Source organism: Agelaius phoeniceus, chromosome 1 (genome assembly GCF_051311805.1).
Source record: "Agelaius phoeniceus isolate bAgePho1 chromosome 1, bAgePho1.hap1, whole genome shotgun sequence".
NCBI classification, from domain to species: Eukaryota; Metazoa; Chordata; class Aves; order Passeriformes; family Icteridae; genus Agelaius; species Agelaius phoeniceus.
The window spans coordinates 65,282,550-65,301,805 of record NC_135265.1 but is presented as its reverse complement, the minus strand read 5'-3'; the positions used below and the strand labels follow the sequence as shown (position 1 = coordinate 65,301,805).

Below are 19,256 nucleotides of genomic sequence, written 5' to 3'. Positions count from 1 at the left end.
TAAGTTAAGCCAGCCAAATAATCTAGGGTCTTTTGATCAGTTTCCATTAGTATTAAACCAGTAATCTGCCCTATTAGATGTTAGAAAGGAAGCTCAGTGTTTAAAGAAGATAAACATGCCAATTGACATTCAGTATGTCTTCTCAAGTCGCCAGCAGAAACCTTCTTGAACCTTGTTGGCAGAGGTGCCTTCTGCAAGGGTTCCTAAAAACACCTCCACAGCTCTTGGCTTAACGTGGTCTGGCGCTGCAGTGGGTCTGGTGCCAGTGCTGAATGCTTGGTCTGGCTCCAGTTGGAGCTCGCTGAAGGAAGGCTGAGTTTTAAGACCTCTAGGATGCCTTCAGGTCCAGAAGAAACTGAGCACTGGAATAATGTGTCATCCAAACTGTGGTGTATTCCTAGAAATTGATGAATATGCTGTTTTAATTTGGGGCGTTTATATAGTTGAAGTTACTGAGATCTTAATGCTTAGAAGAGAGAGTTCTGCAGCTCTTTAAGATTGCCTGGCACACAAACAAGCAAAGATCTAAATTGCTTTAAGCTGCTGACAGTTACCACAGCTTTGTGCAGACACACCTTTGCTGGTAGTGACAAAACACAAATACCAGTTTCACATCACTGTACTCTCCTTGGCTGGTGTACATCTTAAGACAATATCATGCCTTCACAACTTTTGCTCAGAAAATGGAAAGAAAGGGTGAGCAGCAATGGCAGCCTCTTATCAGTTGGTTTAAAATGCTCTGAGTAAAGACAACATTTTAAAACAAAACTTGATCTGTTGTTTGAAAACTGAACATTTAGTACATTACATCGCTCTGAACCCAGTCCACTCTGCTGAAGTCACACTGGATGCAAGAGCAGGCTTTGGTCTGTGAGGAGGACAGTAGCAAGTGAAGGAAAAAATTAATTTTCTTTCTGTAACACTGAGTTCCTCCAAACTTCATAGATAATTGAAAAGTTTGTTTTCAAAACATCTCTGACCCTATATGCAATAAAATTTCTGTGATTTTAGCTTTTACTAGAAATTGTGGCCATTATTTGTCTGTGTGACAGGGCACTGGTAAAAGAAACCAGTGGTAAAGAATTCGTTTCTTCACTGGTAAAGAAACTAATTTGAAATCCAGGGTGAAAAGTGAAGAGGCATTGAAAATCCCCCTAATCTAGATCATGCACCACCTTATATTTCACACAACTGTCAGTAACAGCCAACCTGTTATGCAAGTTTAATATAAAGAGTGTATTGACAGATTTAAATGTAGTCTCCTAAGACCATAGACTGACATTGTGGTGGCTGTTGGCCACTTCTATGAGCTCTTGCCTGCAATTATGGAGTTAGAAATGAACAGGCAGACACTGGCTGGTAACATTTGTGAGGCAGCGTGGATAGATTAACATTACTAATTCATTGGGAAAAGAAGCGTCACAATTTGACACTCCAGTGGCAAAACTATCCGTGTTCTCAGCGGCTGGATTTACTCTCAGTGCTTTCACCATCTGCTACCAAGGCACTGCAGACTCTACTAGAGGAGTGGGAGATTGCACTGGCTTTGGGAAACTTTCAGCAGAGGCAAGCAGATAATTTGATTTGCCACAATCAAACATCCTGATTGACAGCGCATAACTTGAGTTCCATTTGTGACTCAGTGACTGAAGTTTGTTGTGAATTCTTCTAATGACATGGCATGCAACTCTCTTGAATTAAAAATTACAATGGCTGTGCTCCCTGGGTGCTGCAGAGGTGGCACAACAGCCACTGACTGAAGTCTCTGCTGTGGGTGGGTGAACGTTTGCTGCCTTTATCTGTTCTGCTGGGTTTACCCCTGCCCCTGGCCTTAAAGGCAGCAAGGCAGGCCTCACAGCAGGGACTCAGCAAAACCAATACCTTTGTCAGCTGGAACATTTTCTCTGATTCTTTATTAGGTTTCTGTCACAATGTACAAGGTGCTGTGATGATTTGGGTTACTTTTTTTAGCCTGTGACCTGTATTTCTACCGTGGTAGGCTCTGAACAGTTTTGTCAGTTCTGGATTGCTTTGTGGTTCTTCTGGGATAGGTGATGGTCTCCTGTACTTTCATCAAGCACTAATCTCACAGGCATGGCTTAGTAAATAATTCCAGTGCAAGGTAATCTTGCCTTGCTGCTGTTAAAATTCTCAGTCTTCTGAAAAGCCAGTAGATGGGGTGTGTGCAATTCCTGTGCAAAGTCACTGTACTTCTCAACCCAAAGTTTCAACTCTAGTTTCTACATTTTTCTTGCAGAGACATTTGTTGTTGTTGTTATTGTTGTTGTTAGCAATGGCTTCCCACGTGAATCACAAATTTAAGCAACCCTGAATGGAAGCACCAAAAATTCTTGATTTATATTTTTGCATGAAGTACTCTGAGCATGATCTACTGTGCACCTTCCTACACTGTTAGTTCTTTGAAATCTGGGTATGAATTTTTATCATAAGCTCCCCCCCACCCCCTTTTTTTTTTAAATTAAACTATTCATGAACTGAAAAGGTACTGGATAACTGAAAACAGACTGGGTTACCACAGACTTCTGCATAATTTGAGATTGCAGTATTAGATGTTGATGCCATGGGGACAGTTAAGGAATACATTATGTTTTGTGTCTCCAAGCTTGGCATGTAAGAGTAAACATCTATTTGTAGACATGATTGTGTTGCTCATAGATGTGAAAATTGAATTTGCTAGCAAATTAAAATATTTTCCTCTTGTTAATAATGATCATGTAAATAATCATGTTTTACAAACTGTAGAAAGGGTCAGCAGTCACATCCCTGAGTGGATTTCATGCCTATAGGTCAGTTATGCTAGATTTGAAATAGGAAGGGAGCTAAAACAGGAGACAAACGGCTTTGAGACAGATGAGTCCCTGAGTTGTTCTCCTTAGAGGTCACAGCAGAGCAGAACATGAATCAACATGGAAATAAGCTGGCCCAAGGTAATTTATGTCATTCAAAATGAAACTGTCTAGAGATGGAGTCCTATTAGGTAGATGCTAGCTGCTTATACCTGATGGGCAATGGAGAAACCTTCAAATGTTTTGGTAATAGTTAACGAAGGGAGCTCCACATTTCATGTCTGACAGGTATGAATGCAAGGTGGAAGTATCTCACAAAAAATAAGTTAGAATTAGAATACTGCTTCAAGGCTATCTTATTAGAAGAAGCGTGAACGCTTAGGGCAAAGATGCACATCTGAAGTTCCCTGAGAGGTATTTGGTAAGAAATGTTTTGCATATGCATGTACACTCTGCTCCAAGCTATTAATGCAATTATGGGAAGGGAGAAATCTTCAAATAGCAGAGTACCTTCAATTAATTCAAAAGAAAAGTTTAATAGTGGAATATGACAGAGTCCTGAAGGTGCCAGTTTTGTTCATGCCTGTGATGAAAGGGGCAAATAACACAAACCTAAAAAACCTGTTAAGCTGTCTTTCAGAAGAGAACCACCAGAGCTGTGTTATAATCTGGTGTGGTAAAGTGTGCCCGAAATGCTCTGAGTGTTAAACAGTTGCACAAATTATTCACTTTCCTAGCAGTCTGATTTTGTATTATAATCTGTTTCCCTTCTGTCTTTAATGTGCAATTCTGCTGAGCCTGCAGTTCACATTGGCTGCCTCGGGCAGCCTGCAGGTCAGCTTTTGAATGTAGAAGAATTAATGAAATTTAAGTATTTTGTGTACAGTTAATGGCAGTTGCGCAAGTACAAAGACTTTGCTTTATCAGCAGATGTGGTCTAGGTTTACATTTATGTCCACATTCAATCCTTACGTTATTACTGTTTAGAGAAAAAAAATCAGGAGCCCGGTGCAGTCTTTAACAATCTGCCTTGGTAGCTGGCCAGTCCACTTACCCTTGAGTGAAGCACATGGTAGGGTGGTTCTTTCTTCCATTAACTCTTTGATGCTTGGAAACAGGGATGATTCACATGATGTGACAGGGAGGGGGAAATTACTATAAATGCAAGATTAGCAAAAACTTTGTACTCACCTTCTGCCAAGCCAGGAAGGGATTAGTGTACTATGGGAATGATTAGATGGCAATGTTTGCTGGGTTGCTGTGGCAAACCAGGGATATTTGAGAAGCTGATCCAGCTCTTCTGCACTCTACACGGTAAGTGGAGGGCAGCCTTTCCACTTGGAAACTAGTACTGGGTTGGGCACTTTCTGGTGAAGTCAAAAGGGTTGCTGTTGTTTGCAATAGCTCAGCTGTTTCCCTTGTGATAGGGCTATATTTCCTCACTTCTTGCCTGAGCTGGTGCTGGAGTTTGGGAGTAGAAGTCTCTCTGCCATCATTGCTCCTGTCGGGTTATGGTTTTTGGTTTCTGTTTTTTGTTTGTTTGTTTGATTGTTTTTGGGGGGTGGGGGGAGTGTTTTTTTTTTTGTTTGTTTTTTTTTTTTTTTTTTTTTTTTTGTTTGGTTTGTTTTTTTTTTTTTTTTAATAGTTTGGGAAGAGGTGCAGAGGAATCATATCCATGCATGGAGAAATGATGATGAGCAGAATGCAGAGGGAAGGCCACATACCCCTCCTTCTCAAGTGCAGAAATAACCAGTGCCAATGCAGGAGTTTGTTTGTAGCCCCTCAGCTTGGCCTAAGCCAAGCATCCATCATGTGGTGAGCAAGGAGTGGGGTGGGACTTCCTTGCAAGGTGAGCAGTGTGATTTCCAAATGCTATGGAGGGGTGTCATTTCCAAGCAATGGTAGAAGCTTTTTTCTGCAGATTAAGTAGTGTGCTGTCCTCCTTTAAACCGGGGAGACGGCAGTCTGGGAGAAGGATATGAAAAATAGATAGGTTTAAATTGAAGCTGGCATCTGGAACAGCTTTGGCAGACCTCAAGATAATACTTCAAAGTTGTTCAGCCCCACAAGGTACAGTATAATTTTCTGCTTGGTGAAAGTATTACTTGGGAAGTGGAGTCATTTTTGGGGCCTCCTTGTGCTGGGTACTGTCATACTAGGTAGAAAATAGCTCCTCCTGACTGAGCTGACTGAGCCTGCACGTTCTGAGCTGCTTACTTGCCTATTCTGTCTCCCGAAGAATTTAACAGTAAGCCTTTACTGTGAATTAGTTTTACCACACTGAGCAGCAGAGTGTAAATATATCTGAGCATTACTGATTCTGCTTTGACTCTACTGAAATGATCTTCCATATTTTAAAATCATTAAAGCTGAAGCAACATAAATATTCTGTGTTTCATGACAGCATGAAAGGAGCATGGCCTTCTAATTACCCTGATATTCAAATGTGTGCAGGAGTGCTTGGAAAGCTCAAAGTTCCCTCAGTTCCCTGCAGTTTGGCAGAGAACACCCTTCCAGAGGCAGTTAGGGCCTGTACTTCTCACCATAGTTCCTGAACCTGCTTCCACTTTTGGTGGTTTACAAGGGAGAAAGCAAGTCAGCCGTGTTCAGTTGTTCTAGCCACATGTGTTTGGAGATGATTCTGAAATACAATTAATACATGCCTGCACAGAGGTAGGCTGTTAGGTTACTAATTGGTTTTGATGCTGTTTGCTGCTTGAATGTTGGTGATTTTTTTATCTAAGGTAAAAAGAGCATAATTATTTTTAACTTGTAGCAACCCCTCATTTTCTCTTAAATGTCTTGATATGAAGTAATTTAAACTAAATTTCTGCACAGATACTTTCCAAGAGATTGGCTGTCAAGTACAATAAAAAACTACACTTTTGCAGGGACCCAATGAGACTTTGCAAATTTAGATTTATTCTTAATGTTAAATGTGGTTGAAGATGTCATTTCTTAAACAGCACTTTCAGAAGTAGTTAGCTTAAAAGTATAGCAATTCAAAGCACAGAGGGAATGATTTTGAAGTGTAAAGTCTTGAAACACAACACAGATGTTGACAGTTTCACTACAATTAGAAGCAAGGCAGGCACAACTCCCACTTCTGAAAACTTTCCTATTGCACTGCTTCCTCTCTTGGCCTAGAAAACCTCAAAAAAACCCTTTGAGTGGCTTTGCTTATTAACTTAACATAGTTATACTCAATAGCATTAGGAGACAGAGCTGAAAGGGCTGCCAAATGTGTCTGTAAAGAATAATCTTTACAGAAAGCTTCACAGAGGTATTTTTTCCTCATGCTTTCAATGTCCTGAGAATGCTGTTTGTTTGAGGAAAGCAAGTATTATTAAAGTTTTTTTTGGTTTTTTTAACAGGGCTTGTTTTGTTAGGAAACCACTCCCTTCTGCTGCTGCATTTAGACTCACTGCTAATTGCCTTTTGGTCGAAGGCATTTTCCATGAATTGCCACATTCCCCCACACTGTTACAACTTCACACTGATTATGCTGTTAGCAGCACTTCTGCCTGCTGCCTTTGGGAGGAGTGGCTGAGAGAAGGATAATGGTGTACATGGGAAATTGGGAGGTTTACAGGAACAGAGGTTTGTAGCTGCTGAGACATGGCAGAGGCTGTTCCTCCAGACTAAGATAGGTGGTACAAGGGGGGCGTCCTGTTCCTGTGGTGGTTTATGCACTGCTCTGCTGTGTGCCACTGCTGAGGATTTTTCATAAGTCCTGACAAGGTGGTATATGGTGTGTTAAACTTATATTTTTCATCCTAGTCACACAATGTAGTGGGAAGCCAACCCCAAACTCTGGTGCCAGAGAGGGTGTGGGAGGGGATGATCTTCTGAGAGCACAACTGGCTCACTGAGCTCCTTGAGGAGCCCACAGAGCCCAGCCTCCAAGCTTGTGTTTCTCCTGTAGCCTGGGGACAGCGTAAGCTTTTCCTTAGCCTGGCTCTGTCCTCTGCAGCAAAACCTCCTGGAGTAGCTGTAGAAAAGATCACTGCTGACAGAAGCTGGAGCACTAAGCAGGGGAACTGAATGTAGCAAGGTTGTTCAGCACAGCTAATCCACTTAAACTATGGAGCTCATCTGCTGATCTGCAGGGGTGGCAGTGCTCTTAGGTGAGATAGCTAAAGAGGCTTTGGCTTGAGCTACAGTTTGAGGGCAATCAAAACCTGCAGCTCGGGCTGAGGATCTGGTTACGCCAAGTTGGCCCTGACCCAACCAAACGTGGTTAAAAGTGAGAGGTTGTGAGAGATAAACCCCTCTACTTAAGCCTTGTCCTAGCTTAGGAGCTGATCAATGTGTTCAAGTGCTTTTCCTGTCTTAACTGCTTTGATCAAAGGTAGGGCTTACTTGGTCTGTGAACGGGGATGAGCTTTCCCCTCTTTCGAACTGGGACGATTGCATCCACTGGTAGGGCTGGTAGTTAACATTTCTGCTTTAATCATGTCACTGCACATAAGCTTACAGATCTTTTACAGGAAAAACCCTTTAATTTCTAATGCAGTGAGTGTGGTTGGGTCTCACCTACCTTGTGGCTGTTGGTCGTGGTGCAGGAGGAACAGCTGGTGTTGTAACAGGATCTCTGCCTACATGAATCTGTTGTCCAGCCTGTGACATGTGAGGGTTTTCACCTCAGTTCAGGTCCATTCAGTACACCAGTGCTGGCTGAAGGCAAGCTCAGTGTGGTGTTTTCTGCCATGTGACAGTGTGCAGGAGTGGCTGCAGCTCACAGGAGCTGGCAGTGGGCACTGCTCCTGCCCTGCCATCATTTGTCTAGGATGAAACCTTTATTTGTTTAGTCCTACCCTTTTTTACTGTTGAGGGGAAGAGAGAGGGAGTATGAGGAGCAGTGTGTGGTACACTGCTGAGTCCTCTACTGTGCTCCTTGCAGTACTAGAAGACTTCCAGATAAGCAAAAACTTGGTAGTCTTATGTGAAAAAGGCTTCTAATGTACCTTTTATCAAATTATTAGTAAATTATTGTAGACCAAATATAGGTCAAATAATTTTCTGCAGATAATCCTTGCTTAACGTAGGGAAGTAGAAACATCAGTGCTGCAGTCCTGTTGATTCTGGTCCACCACAGGCAATACAGCTAGGAACCCATGTACCACTCATACCACTGGGTACAGAAACCTGCTCCCTGCTTTCCCTCAGCAGCAGAAAGATGCAGAAATGAAGACAGAACTCACTCTGAATTTCAGAAAAGGCTGAAACTGGTCTGTTGGCATAGAGAGAGAACCAGGAAACAGGAGCACCTGTGTTGCATAGCTTTGGGCAGGTCAATTATCCCATCTCCAGTGAAATTCTCTTTTGCATAAGGTATGAATAACAATACTCAATTTACCTTGCAGGTGTGTTACAGAGCGTGCAGTTAATTTTTTCACGGTGGTTGTGGTATGTAAAACCCTAAATGAGTGCAAAGCATTACTGTGATTTAATTTTATTGAGGGTTAAATATTGGTGACGTGCCTAGCTGAGCACTTGCTGGCAGTGAGCGAGGCAAATGACCAGCAGCAAGCATGTTTGGCAGCAAGCATTGGACAAAAAAGGAAAACGGCACTAACTTATTCCAGTCATACCTATTTTTTTTCCTCTCTTACCACTGCATATTTCCCATTAAGCAGATGGAGATGATCAAAATATCAAATTGGAACTCTGTGGTTTAACAGACTTACATTTTACTGTTTAAAAGGCAAATAAAGGTTAATGACATGAAGATTTGTCTTGTAGGAGAGTGAGAGAGTGGAAGTGCTTCCAAACATACCCTGAATGCTCCTTAAATAATATCTTTCAGAAACAGACCGTACCTGATTTAGCTAGGTGGGGGATTTTTCACTGGGTTGGTAGCATGCCAAGACTGCTCCTCCACCTTTCATGCTACTGCTGTTGAGGGGTTTGCACTGGATTAAAAACATGGATGAAAATACTTGGACAAGGTTGGTACCTCATGGCACCAGCATGAGGCAGGGGATGAGCAGGGGTTGTGTGCAGGTGTGTGTCTTGGGGGTGCTCCCAAGTTTGAAACATGAGTCAGTGCCAGACTACAGAGTGTGTCTGTGTTAGAGCTGCTGAGTGTAAGAGAGGGACAGGCAGCATGTGAGATTTCTCTGCCTTGCTCTCATCTCATGGGAAATGGGGGCTTCCTAATGCTGGGTTACTCTCAAGTACCAGTGCTCCAGCGGGTTTCACGTTGCACCTCGGTGTCCCAGGCATTTTGTTACTGCCTGCTCACTTTCACTCATTTTTATTATCCTTGTTTGTGTTCTTGGTTATTCTAATTGCCACTGGTAGACAATAGCACAACTGAGTAACAATCTTCTGGTAGTTGTGGCTAACTTCTGTGCTTGGAAAATTGTACTCCAGATGTGGTGGAGACAGGTATTCCTGGCAGAGAGGAAGGATTTGACCCACGCTTTCTCTGTGTTTGTTAATTCAACTTCTTTGCTCTGTGAGTGTTCTGAGAGACAGGTCCAGAGGTCAGCAAAGCAGAAAAGGATCTTTACAGTGTCTTCTTTTAAGCTTTGGGTCAAAGTCTGTATCATACCCTTATACTTGTTGCATTTGAAAACATTGCTTGGCCCTGGATTTTCTCAGGGCTTTTTTCCCTTTCTTCCCCAGCTCCAAAAGCTGCCATGGTCACTTACACAGACACAGTGATAGCAACAGCTCCGCAGTTAACTTATCATTTAGTGGTGTTTCTGAAAATAACAATTGCTGCAAGAAAACAAATGGTAGACATGCAGCATATGCTACACATAATGTTAATTTATTGCCTTTTTTGAAAAAAAAAAATTGCAGTATGAAATTTAGGGGGAAAATCTCAAATCCTGTGAAATTCATGGCACAATGCCAGTTTATTTGAAAGGACCCTACATTTGTCCCTAAATCTTACAAGTCCTTAACTGCAATTTGCTTTCTCACATGCCACTCATCTTTAAGAGGATACTCCTTTTTTGGCATTATTAATTATCATTATTGTTGTTGCTGTTATTAGTCCAGGAAATCTGTATGGGAGGAACACTGAAATCTGGTTTAAAAATAGCATTTTCATGTCCTCCTACTCACTGTACTTCGTGCATAGAATGCCTTTTATAAATGCAGACTTGCTGCTTGGCTAGATAAAAGAAACTGTCACTTGATTTCCATAACGAAGTCATTCCCAGGAGGATTTAATTGTTTTAGCTATAATTTTTTTCTAAAAGGCCTTTTATTTTGTTTGAGAAAGATAACAGAAATGAACTTCTGAGTGGTTATTCCACAAAACAATTAGACGAAAGCAAGACTGTCTTAATTTGATGTAAGGAGATTTGTATGTGTATGAATTCCCTTTCATGTAAGATGAGAATAAATTCCCAACTGAAAATCTAGTTAGAAACACCCCACCAGAAACCTTACCCAAAACACTTTCCTCCCCTTACTTACAGACACGACACATATCTTTATCAGGACTCTCCTGCATCAATTTGGTCATATCCTGGAGTTTCAAAAGGCACTTGCATAACTTCTGATTCAGATACTTTCTTGAATTAGAGGCAGTCAAGGATAATCATTGCCAATCATTACAGTGCATTACTTTTGTTACCAGGTATGTTGGTATTTGTGGGGAGGAATGATCTCTGCACGCTGTATTAAGGCGGAGCGCTCCCTGAAGCAGGGATGGTGCTTTAGCTGTGGGGGCTCACACTGTGGAGCACAGTGCAGGCACAGTCCCTTCTTGCTCACATGCACCATGCTGCCCTGGCCTCTCTCACCACTTCTCCAGCATTTCTCACCCCTTTTCTCAGCTGCTCTGTGTCTCATGCCAGCATGACGTTATTTTCCTCTGAGTGCTGAACATGCTAAAGCTTGTCAGAATTACGGCATCAGAAAAGATGTAGAAAGCATATCCAGTAAGTGGGAGGTCCTACTGCTTATATTTAGTTATATATTTTTTTTTCAGGGGGACAGGGGCTGTCTCTCATTTGGACCTATTTTGAGCCATGCTTGCATTTTCCTGGGTGTGAATCAATGCAATTACCACTTCAGGTACCGTAGACAGCCTACTACTGTAGGCAGATACACGCAATAAGAAGCAAAAGGGAATGCGAGAAAAACCATTTTCTTTGTAGTCAGGAAAGCCTTTATAGATTTGGCATCGTACTTAAAATTCCATTGTAATAAAGAAATGCAACAATTTCAGAAACTATTATTTATAGGAAGATTTGTGAATTCACAATGTGATATTCTGACTCACCCAACAGCAAACATGTTTGCGCTCCGGTGGGTATGACTCACACTGACATTTGTCTTAAGCGTGGCAATTGTTTTAGCCCTCTGCTTGGTGCAGGATGAATGAAACGGCTGAGCTCTCCCCTGTTGCAGATTTACTACGTGCAGCCACCCTGGTAAATTGCAGGCTCAGCTGTGGAGTATTTCCTGACACACACAAACACACACATGCACAAACATACACGTGCACAGGCCCCCCAGTAATGCTTTACTGTTAAATACTAGATTCATAGAAAGGAAATGTATAATTACAGCGCTGCCTTTTGCACCACATAAAGCAGCCCACATCAAAAGATATTTGTCATTAATGTTTCAACAGGTAATCTCTGGAATTACTGCCAAGCCGTGTTCCTGTTACTTAGCACTTGGTGTCGAAATAATTGAAATCTTTGTTGTAAGCCAGCATAGTCATCTTAATCCTGCAGAAAAGTTGGTCAATAGTGCCTTTGTTTTCCAGCTCCGTATCACGTTGCATCAGCAGTGCAGAAGACGTGGCGGCTCTGGAAGTGGGGAGAAGGTTAAGGGTGCGTTCTGAGCTGGTCCCTAAGGAAGCCAAGCTTACGTGGTGGCATTTTTTGTTTGTGCATGTGCCTGTGTGTGCCCCCCCACCCTGGCAGCTGGTGTAAGTCAGGTCCTCCTCAGCCCTGTGTGCTGCACAGGTAGAGGAGACAGGGAAGCTGCTCCCTGAAAACATTGTGTAATAAGCAGATGAGTAGCTCTGGGCACCCATGGCTGAGTCCAGTGAGGCAAAGGCCATGGCCCAAACTCAAATCTTACTGGCACCAGGGTGTTGGTACTGTGGGCATCTCCTGGAATTACTGCTCTAACCAGAGATCAAGCCTCCTCTCTGGTTTTCTGGGTTGTAGCATTAACAATCTTCTTCAGGAGGTTTTGTCTCTGGCTACTTAAAATAACTGCAATTAAACAGAATCTCAGCCATTGCTTTTGGCGCTGCTGCTGTTTGCAACTCACGTCATTTGGATTCTCCTTTCAACACCATCTTTGCAGGAGAGCTGTGGCCATCATATGAGAGGTGTCTGTACATTTTATGAAGGCCCTTGAGCTTGCTGTCATCTGTAGCAAGTTAATATGGTGCTGCAGTTCTTCAAATATGCAGGAGGCTCATTGTCTCCACTCAGGGCTGAGCTGCATTTTTTGCATAATAGCTTCCATAAAAGAAAAAGAGAAATATTTATGTCATGTAACAGAAGCATCCAGAGTGGTTATTTTTATTGCTTATATCTCTTCAACATAACTGGCTCTCAGCTTGAATTATTATGGACCATTTGCGTTCTTTTCTCAATCTCTTCTGCTAAGAAGACGTGTAGAAATGACTGTGTTACAAGCACGCAGGCCACAGAGTTTTTACTTTAAACCTCTGTATGAGAATGAAGAAAGTTGGCATCCTAAGAGAAATGTAGATCTGTGTTGAAATTCTGCCCCCTTCGCACCCACCAGTATTCCTGCTTTGATAGCCATAAAAAAGTGGCAAATAGGGAGTGCTGATGTGAATAAGGTGATGGATTTTTATTAAGAAGTACATCATTGACGTCTGATAGGAGGTATTTGTGAGGTATTTTTCTTCTTGTGGTTCTGCACTGTTCCTGCTTAGACAAAACAACCTGAACAAGCTCCTCTTAAGTTTTCACCTGGAGGCATTGTGTGTTGCAACCAGAGCCCACCTCTTGGCTTGCTATTTTAATACCTTATGCTACACTCTCTTTATGGGGGAAAATCACGTGGAACTGGGATACTGAGCCCACTAAGTGAAGCACAGGCTAACCTCATGCCTTTTTGTAAAAACTGGGTATTAGTGAAGTATAAATAAGGAGTATGGTTGTGATTGCTGTTATTTGTGTAAAAGTCTCTGAGGTCCTAGTTAGATTTGTGTTTGTATTGTTATTAGACATCATGTAAATAGAGAGTGAACTTGAGCTGTTCTGCATTTCTTCCCAAGTACAACTGCAGTGATGAACCTTCATCTGTTTTCCAATCACTTGTTCAAAGGTATTGAGGTAGGAAATGGGTAACAAGAGCAGTGCAGATGGCTCTGAGAGCAGAGTTACTTCCATGGTTTCCAGATGAAGAGGTTTGGAAAGGCAGATGAATCCAGTGAGTACTGCTAAAGGCTCTCAGTCTGTTTGCATAGGCTGATGCTAAAATGAGGGGTGGTTTACCTGAGCCTTAAGTCCTGAAAAATACATGCTGTGGGTGAAGCAATGATGAATAATGGTCTTTAGATTAAATCTCAGGACACTGATTTCTAGATGACTCACAGCTAACATTAGCTGTGCGCAGTCAGTGGCCATCTTCAGTAGTGGCTCCTGCACTGGAGCTGCAGCCTTGCCCTTTCAGCCCCATGTGCTGCTCCCATCTCTGTGCTCTTCTCAGTTCCTGTCCTGCATTTTCCCTCTGAGTAAGTTGGAGATACTTTTCACACAGGAAAGATGTGCTGGGCTGGGATGTCGCATGTTCACAGAGCTGGGAAGGGCAACATAAATGTTTTTCCCTCTGTTACAAATTGTGGGGCAGGATGGATTGCTTCCTTGTCTGAGCCCCATGATCTGCATCTTGTTTTTCTGGTTTAGGACCCGCGGGATATACAAAGTGCTAACAACTTGATTTACTGTTCCCATGCACCCAGATACAGTTATTCATCCTGCACAAAGTGGGTGTAACACCTTGTGAAGTTGGGCATTTCACTGTGGACCACATGCAAAGCCATGGGAAATGTTTGTTTACATGACAAAGCCTTGGAGGATCAAGCTTCAGATGAGGAATGGATGCTAAACAGAAATCAGAGTGATGGCTGCCTGTTTTATGCAAACAAAACCTCTTCTGCCCTAAGGTGATATTGCTTCACCATAGCATTAATTTTAGACGTAATTGGGATTCAAGTAATTTTTACACTAGCAGAACATCAGCAGCAGCCTTTATACACTAGACAAAATGTCAGAAGATTTTTAGATGGGCAAAGTTTGGAATGGCTGGTTTAGAGAAGCTTTTATTAACTTGAAACTTAGAAGATAGTAAATTCTTGGTTGGTTTGTGGTTTCTGTTTTTTTAATTTTTTTTCTTTTTTTTTCAAATTTATTTCCATTAAAATCTTTTCTCATTGTGTAAAGTCAGTTAAACCTGTTGAAAATAATTTCGAAGTTCTTTCCTGACATGATAGATGATACACACATTAGGTAATTGAAATCATGCATGCTCCAGGAAGATAAAACCTCGCCTTTCCCATTTGCAGTGAAGCAGGATTGAACCTGTCTGAAACTATTTCATGTAGAGGGAGAATAAAGCAGGAAATGACTTACGGTTTTATTTGAGTTGCAGGATTAGTTGAGGGATAATAGCGAACAACGAAACAACTTGGGCACAAGGCTGCCGTCTCTTAAACAGATTTATTAGCTTATGCTGATTTGTGAATTAGGGAAACCAAATTATGTCATGCAAGAGAGCAAGGGATGACAATTAAAATCCTGCAGGAAAGGACTAGTAAAGCAGTAATCTCTCACTGCCTGATCTTCAAAGCAAAATGGGAGAGCATGACCTTTTCTTGGAATAAATACAGGATATTGCATGTAGCCAACTTCTGGTTTTCAGGTTTTGCCAATTTGCAGTTGCTCGCTTGTACTACAGTCCTTATTTGTTGATTGCCCTGGGGTCCAATTTTAGTCTCAAAATACTCCCGAGAAGTACTTCCATGTTCTTTGATTTGAGATCTGTTCATGTCTCAATTACACTTCTAATCTGTCAGCACAGTGTCCTTTTTAGCTCTCAAAGACAGGGCTCTGCTGTGATAGTTGAGTAACCGTAATGCTGTGGGACCATGAAAAAACAGCTTCCTTGGTAATGCTTCCCATTTATAGCGGAGATGTGATCGGTAACCGTGTATGTGATAATGATTTGTTATCCTGTGGAAACTTCAGTCACAAAGTCTGGTTAAGACCCGATTGTACTGCTAACCAGCTTTCTCTGCTGGTCCCTCCAAGTTACATTTTCCATGTTCCATGAAGAGCATATCATCAGAGCCCATCAGATCTGCATAGCAAAAAGATTGTCCCAGTTAGGGACTGAGTGCTCTGCTCTTCAGGTGAGGGTTGTGCTTCAAGAAGCAGCATGTCTCCATGCATCCTGAATTTTGTGCTATGCTATCTTTAAATCTTAAGCATAAAAGTGCCTGGGAACATTTGCAAGCAGGCATGACTTGGCTCTCACAGAGTGAAGTGCCTATGGGTAAGGTCAAGTGAGCAAGTTGTAGCAAATTAAACTAGCTTGTGAATTTATAGTGCATAATCTGCTCCATAATAACTGGCTGTGTGCATGGTACAAAGGCACCCTGTGGTAAATACAAGGTCTCTTGCCCCTTTTTTTGCCTGAGGTGTAAGCTACCTCGCTTCATGTCATCTTTCCTGTGAAATGTAAGCACAGGGAGAAGGCATCTGCCCCAGAATACCACCACTGCCCTCTGTTGCACAGGTGCTGCTTGTGGCCTGTTCCTGTGTCACTGTGCTGGGCTGACAGCAAGGTCACTGCATAGCTAGCAAGCAGCCTTGCTCCTGATTCAGTGATCAAAGCCCTGGTTTGGGCAGTCAGAGCCTTGCTAACTTGAACAGAATCAAAATCCTAATCCCACTTGTTGAAGTTAGTGAAAGGACTTACTCACTGAGTGTGGTGGGTGTCAGCCCAGGGTTACACACAGCTGACTCTCTAGGGAGGCTCTCAGGAGTCTATCCAAGCAGGAGTTTGCAAGGAGTAAACTTCTCGGCTCTTACTAAAAGTAATTGGAAGCCATTGATTTTTGTTGGAAAAAAATATTTTCTCATAGTCATTTGGACTCCATTTGAAGATTTTCCCCTGAATGCTAAATGACAAGGGATAAGGATTAAAAATTGCAATTCTGAGGGTTGCCAAATTATTGGGGAAAAAAATCCCATAAATAATTTGCAAATGCTGAAATCTTTCATTTTAACACTTAAAAGCAAAATGGTTTGAGTATTTTGAGCTGAGATGGAGGTTTTTTAATTGTGAGATTCTCATAATTTAAAGAAAAAAATAAATGGCTTGAAAATAAATTGGTTTGGTTTAAAGCAAAGTTTCAAGGGTTTTTTGTTTTTTGTTTTTTTTAATAGGTCTGTGTTATTTTTCTCTCTTTGGCCTGCTTTCTAAAGTTAAAAATCTTGTGAGACCATGTCTGATGGTGGGTTTCTCTGTCAGATAAGCAGTGGAGTCCCACTTTAGTAGAGGAGAGAAGTTGCTGACCAAAGTCTTTTAAGTATAGCCAGGGCCTGGGTGTCTGAAGGCTCTTGAGGTAGCTGTGCCGTTGTCACACAGGAGTTGTAGCTCCAAAGAAACTGCTGTGTCTTAAACTGGGAAGATTTTTGTAACAGGTATCTTGCATTGCTACAGTCCATCAAGTGGAGGTCAAAGACACCTGTGCCTTGAGACTAGTGGTCACTGTCATCATCATTGCCAGGTGCCCGCCCAAGTCCCAACCAGCTGGATGCTATTTACAGATGCTGCTCCATGAAGGCTTAGCCTGAGCCAGGAAATCCAGAGCAGTCTTCCACCAAAACTAGATCAGCTGGGCAGATACTGCTTTGGGCTTTGGAAGGTTTTGTTGTTGTTGCTTTGTATGTTCAACTAAACAGTCATAGGTGTAAACATCTTTTGAATAGCAACTTTTTTTATCATTGCACTGTCTTCCCTCTGCTCTTCACCCATGAACTGCACTTGTCCATCTGTCTGACTTGTTTCCTGCCTTCACGTAGTGTGAGATTCATCTGCATTCATATGTAGCCATCTCATCTGAGCTCAGTGTCTAGACTCACTTTATGGAGAGAGCCAGACCTTTCTAGAGAGTGAATCATTTTGTCCTAAACCAGATGCTTGATATGTCAAATGAATAATTTTCTGGATTGCCTCGTTTCCTCCAACAAGAGAAGAGAGTTTGCCTTGTCTAAGGTGTAGAGTTTGGTCCTGCACTTGTTTTTGATTTGAGGACATGGATTCTACCATAAGGCTGGTAGGATGGGATCCATGTGCACAAACCCTGAAGTAACATGTGAAATGTTTGAGAAGCCTTACATTAAGGAGGTAGGAAATGTTGGTGGGACAAAGTGAAACTAAGAATTTGGGAAGCACAAGGAGACCATGGGAACCTGGCTCAAGGAAAAAAGTTCAATGTGGGGCCTGTGGAAATATACACTCAATTTTAAGTATTCCGTGTGGGGTTCACATAAAAATGAAACCCAGCAGTTTCCTCAGACCCCAATAAAAAGGCTGAGGATAGTCTGATACCATGTGTAGTAGGTAAAAAAAAATAAATTAAGAGTTGGTCCACAATTAAATTTTGTCCAAAAAAAATAATGAAAGAACCACACAATATTAAAAATCTCAAATATGAAAAATACTTCCTACTGAGGAACAGAAAGAATGTGTGTGTGTGTATTTTTGGATTCAGTACTCCTCTGTTATAATATTGCAGATAACCATGGAAATGGATAGGTGTTTGCATTTTCTTGGAGGAGTTCATTGAGAACAAAAATCTTCCTGTGTGGATTGCTCTGCACATTGTGAATTTTGTTTGCAGACACTTTTCTAAACAGCAACTCCAAGTAGTTTTTTCTTTTTCTCTTTACAACAACAGAAGTATCCAAGAATTATTTTAATTGTGTATTTGCTTCAGCAATTCTAAACTGGCTTTTAATTTTTTGTGATAATATGTACAGGGCAAATGACTCTTCCTATCCTAGACACTCACTCTGTTCCAGAATTTCCATCTTGGGAGCTCATTAAAAATGCATCTGCTTCAAGGAGATGTAGGAGTCAATTGTTCATTTGTTAAACAGCTCTATGGATTTTCCTCTTTTTGTTCCTTGCTTTCCTTTCTTACTTGGTTTTGTTTTTGTTTTACAGGTCTACCTTACTTTATTTGAAAAAGGAAAGCCAGTGAGGACCTGTGAACAGTCCAGCAGCTTCTGAAAAATCTTCATGCTAAAGGATAATCCAGAATTCCCTGAAGAAGAACAAAGTGAATGTTGTGAGTTCCTAGCAGTGATAACAAATACTTTCAATTGTGTCTTTTGGGAGGTAGTATCTGCCCTGTAGTGTTTGGTCTCTTCCCTGTGATGCACTGAGCATCAAAGACTTGAATTTCTCTCCTTCCTATTTTTTTTCTTTAATGGGTTTAGGGGAAGACTAGTATTATCTAAGGAAGGATGGTGGGTTTCTTTTCCTTGGACTGTGCTACAGTTGTCATACTGCTATTGCTTTTTAGTTAAATGTGTGAGCCTGCATTGGAAGGCCATGTGACTGTGTAGCCTAACAAGAATGAAAAATACAATGGCTAACAGTCCATGAATCTACAGGTCAGATTCAGGAGTTTTATGCATGCTTGCACAATGGTTGAAGTTATTTGACCACTTTCAAATTAGAGGAATGCAAATGTAGTTACTTCTGTAGTTATTTCTGGTATTCCAAACTCCTGATGGTCAGTTTTGTATATTAGTTTAAGTATTTCCAGGACAAATGCTCCTCTCAGAAGTTTGCATTCATGGGAACTGGAGTAGCACACCTTTCTAAGGGAAATACAGTCACTCAACTGAGACCTTGATTCAGCTATGGTATTAATAAAAATGTTCCCATGAGGGATGGCTAAAGAGAAAGCATGAATATTTTTATGTTCATTGTTATTTTCTTGAAGCCCACTGCTTTTCTGGGTTGAAATGGGGAAACATGCAGATCAAATGTAAACATTCTCACAAAAAGAGGAAAACGAGAGTTCTCTGCCTGCCAGGTTTTAGAATAATCCTTATTTTTTTCTTAAGAAAGAACCATGGGGATTTCCAAGTTAGGCAAGTTAGTTTTTAATTCTTATGTTAGTCTTTAATTCTTATGCCCAGTAGTCCTTCAAGATGTTAGCAGTGATAAAACAAGTTGCAGATTCTTCCAGTTGGAGCAAAGTAGTTTGTGCACTTTCCATTAATGTAGTAAATATAAATATATTTTCTGGCATGCCTTCTAGCTCCCTCAGAGTTGGATGCCCTCCTTTGTTCTGCTTTTCCCTTTGGGTTCAGGCTTTGGGAAGCAGATTGAGACAGAATCCAAGTGGTGCTGCTTTCCCAAAAACCAGTTGCAAAATAAATACTAGAGAAGACACTGAAA

The 19,256-nt window shown here is 41.5% G+C and overlaps 1 protein-coding gene across 22 annotated transcripts in view; it reads left to right on the top strand.

Moving 5' to 3' along the window:
- The window catches only part of ATXN1 (ataxin 1), a 371,677-nt gene that overhangs the window by 261,448 nt on the left and 90,973 nt on the right, over positions 1-19,256 (top strand). For all 22 annotated transcript variants that reach the window (XM_077180537.1, XM_077180468.1, XM_077180529.1 and 19 more), the window contains one exon: positions 18,009-18,132. The gene's annotated coding sequence lies outside the window, so the exon portion shown is untranslated. The remainder of the gene's footprint in view (positions 1-18,008; positions 18,133-19,256) is intronic.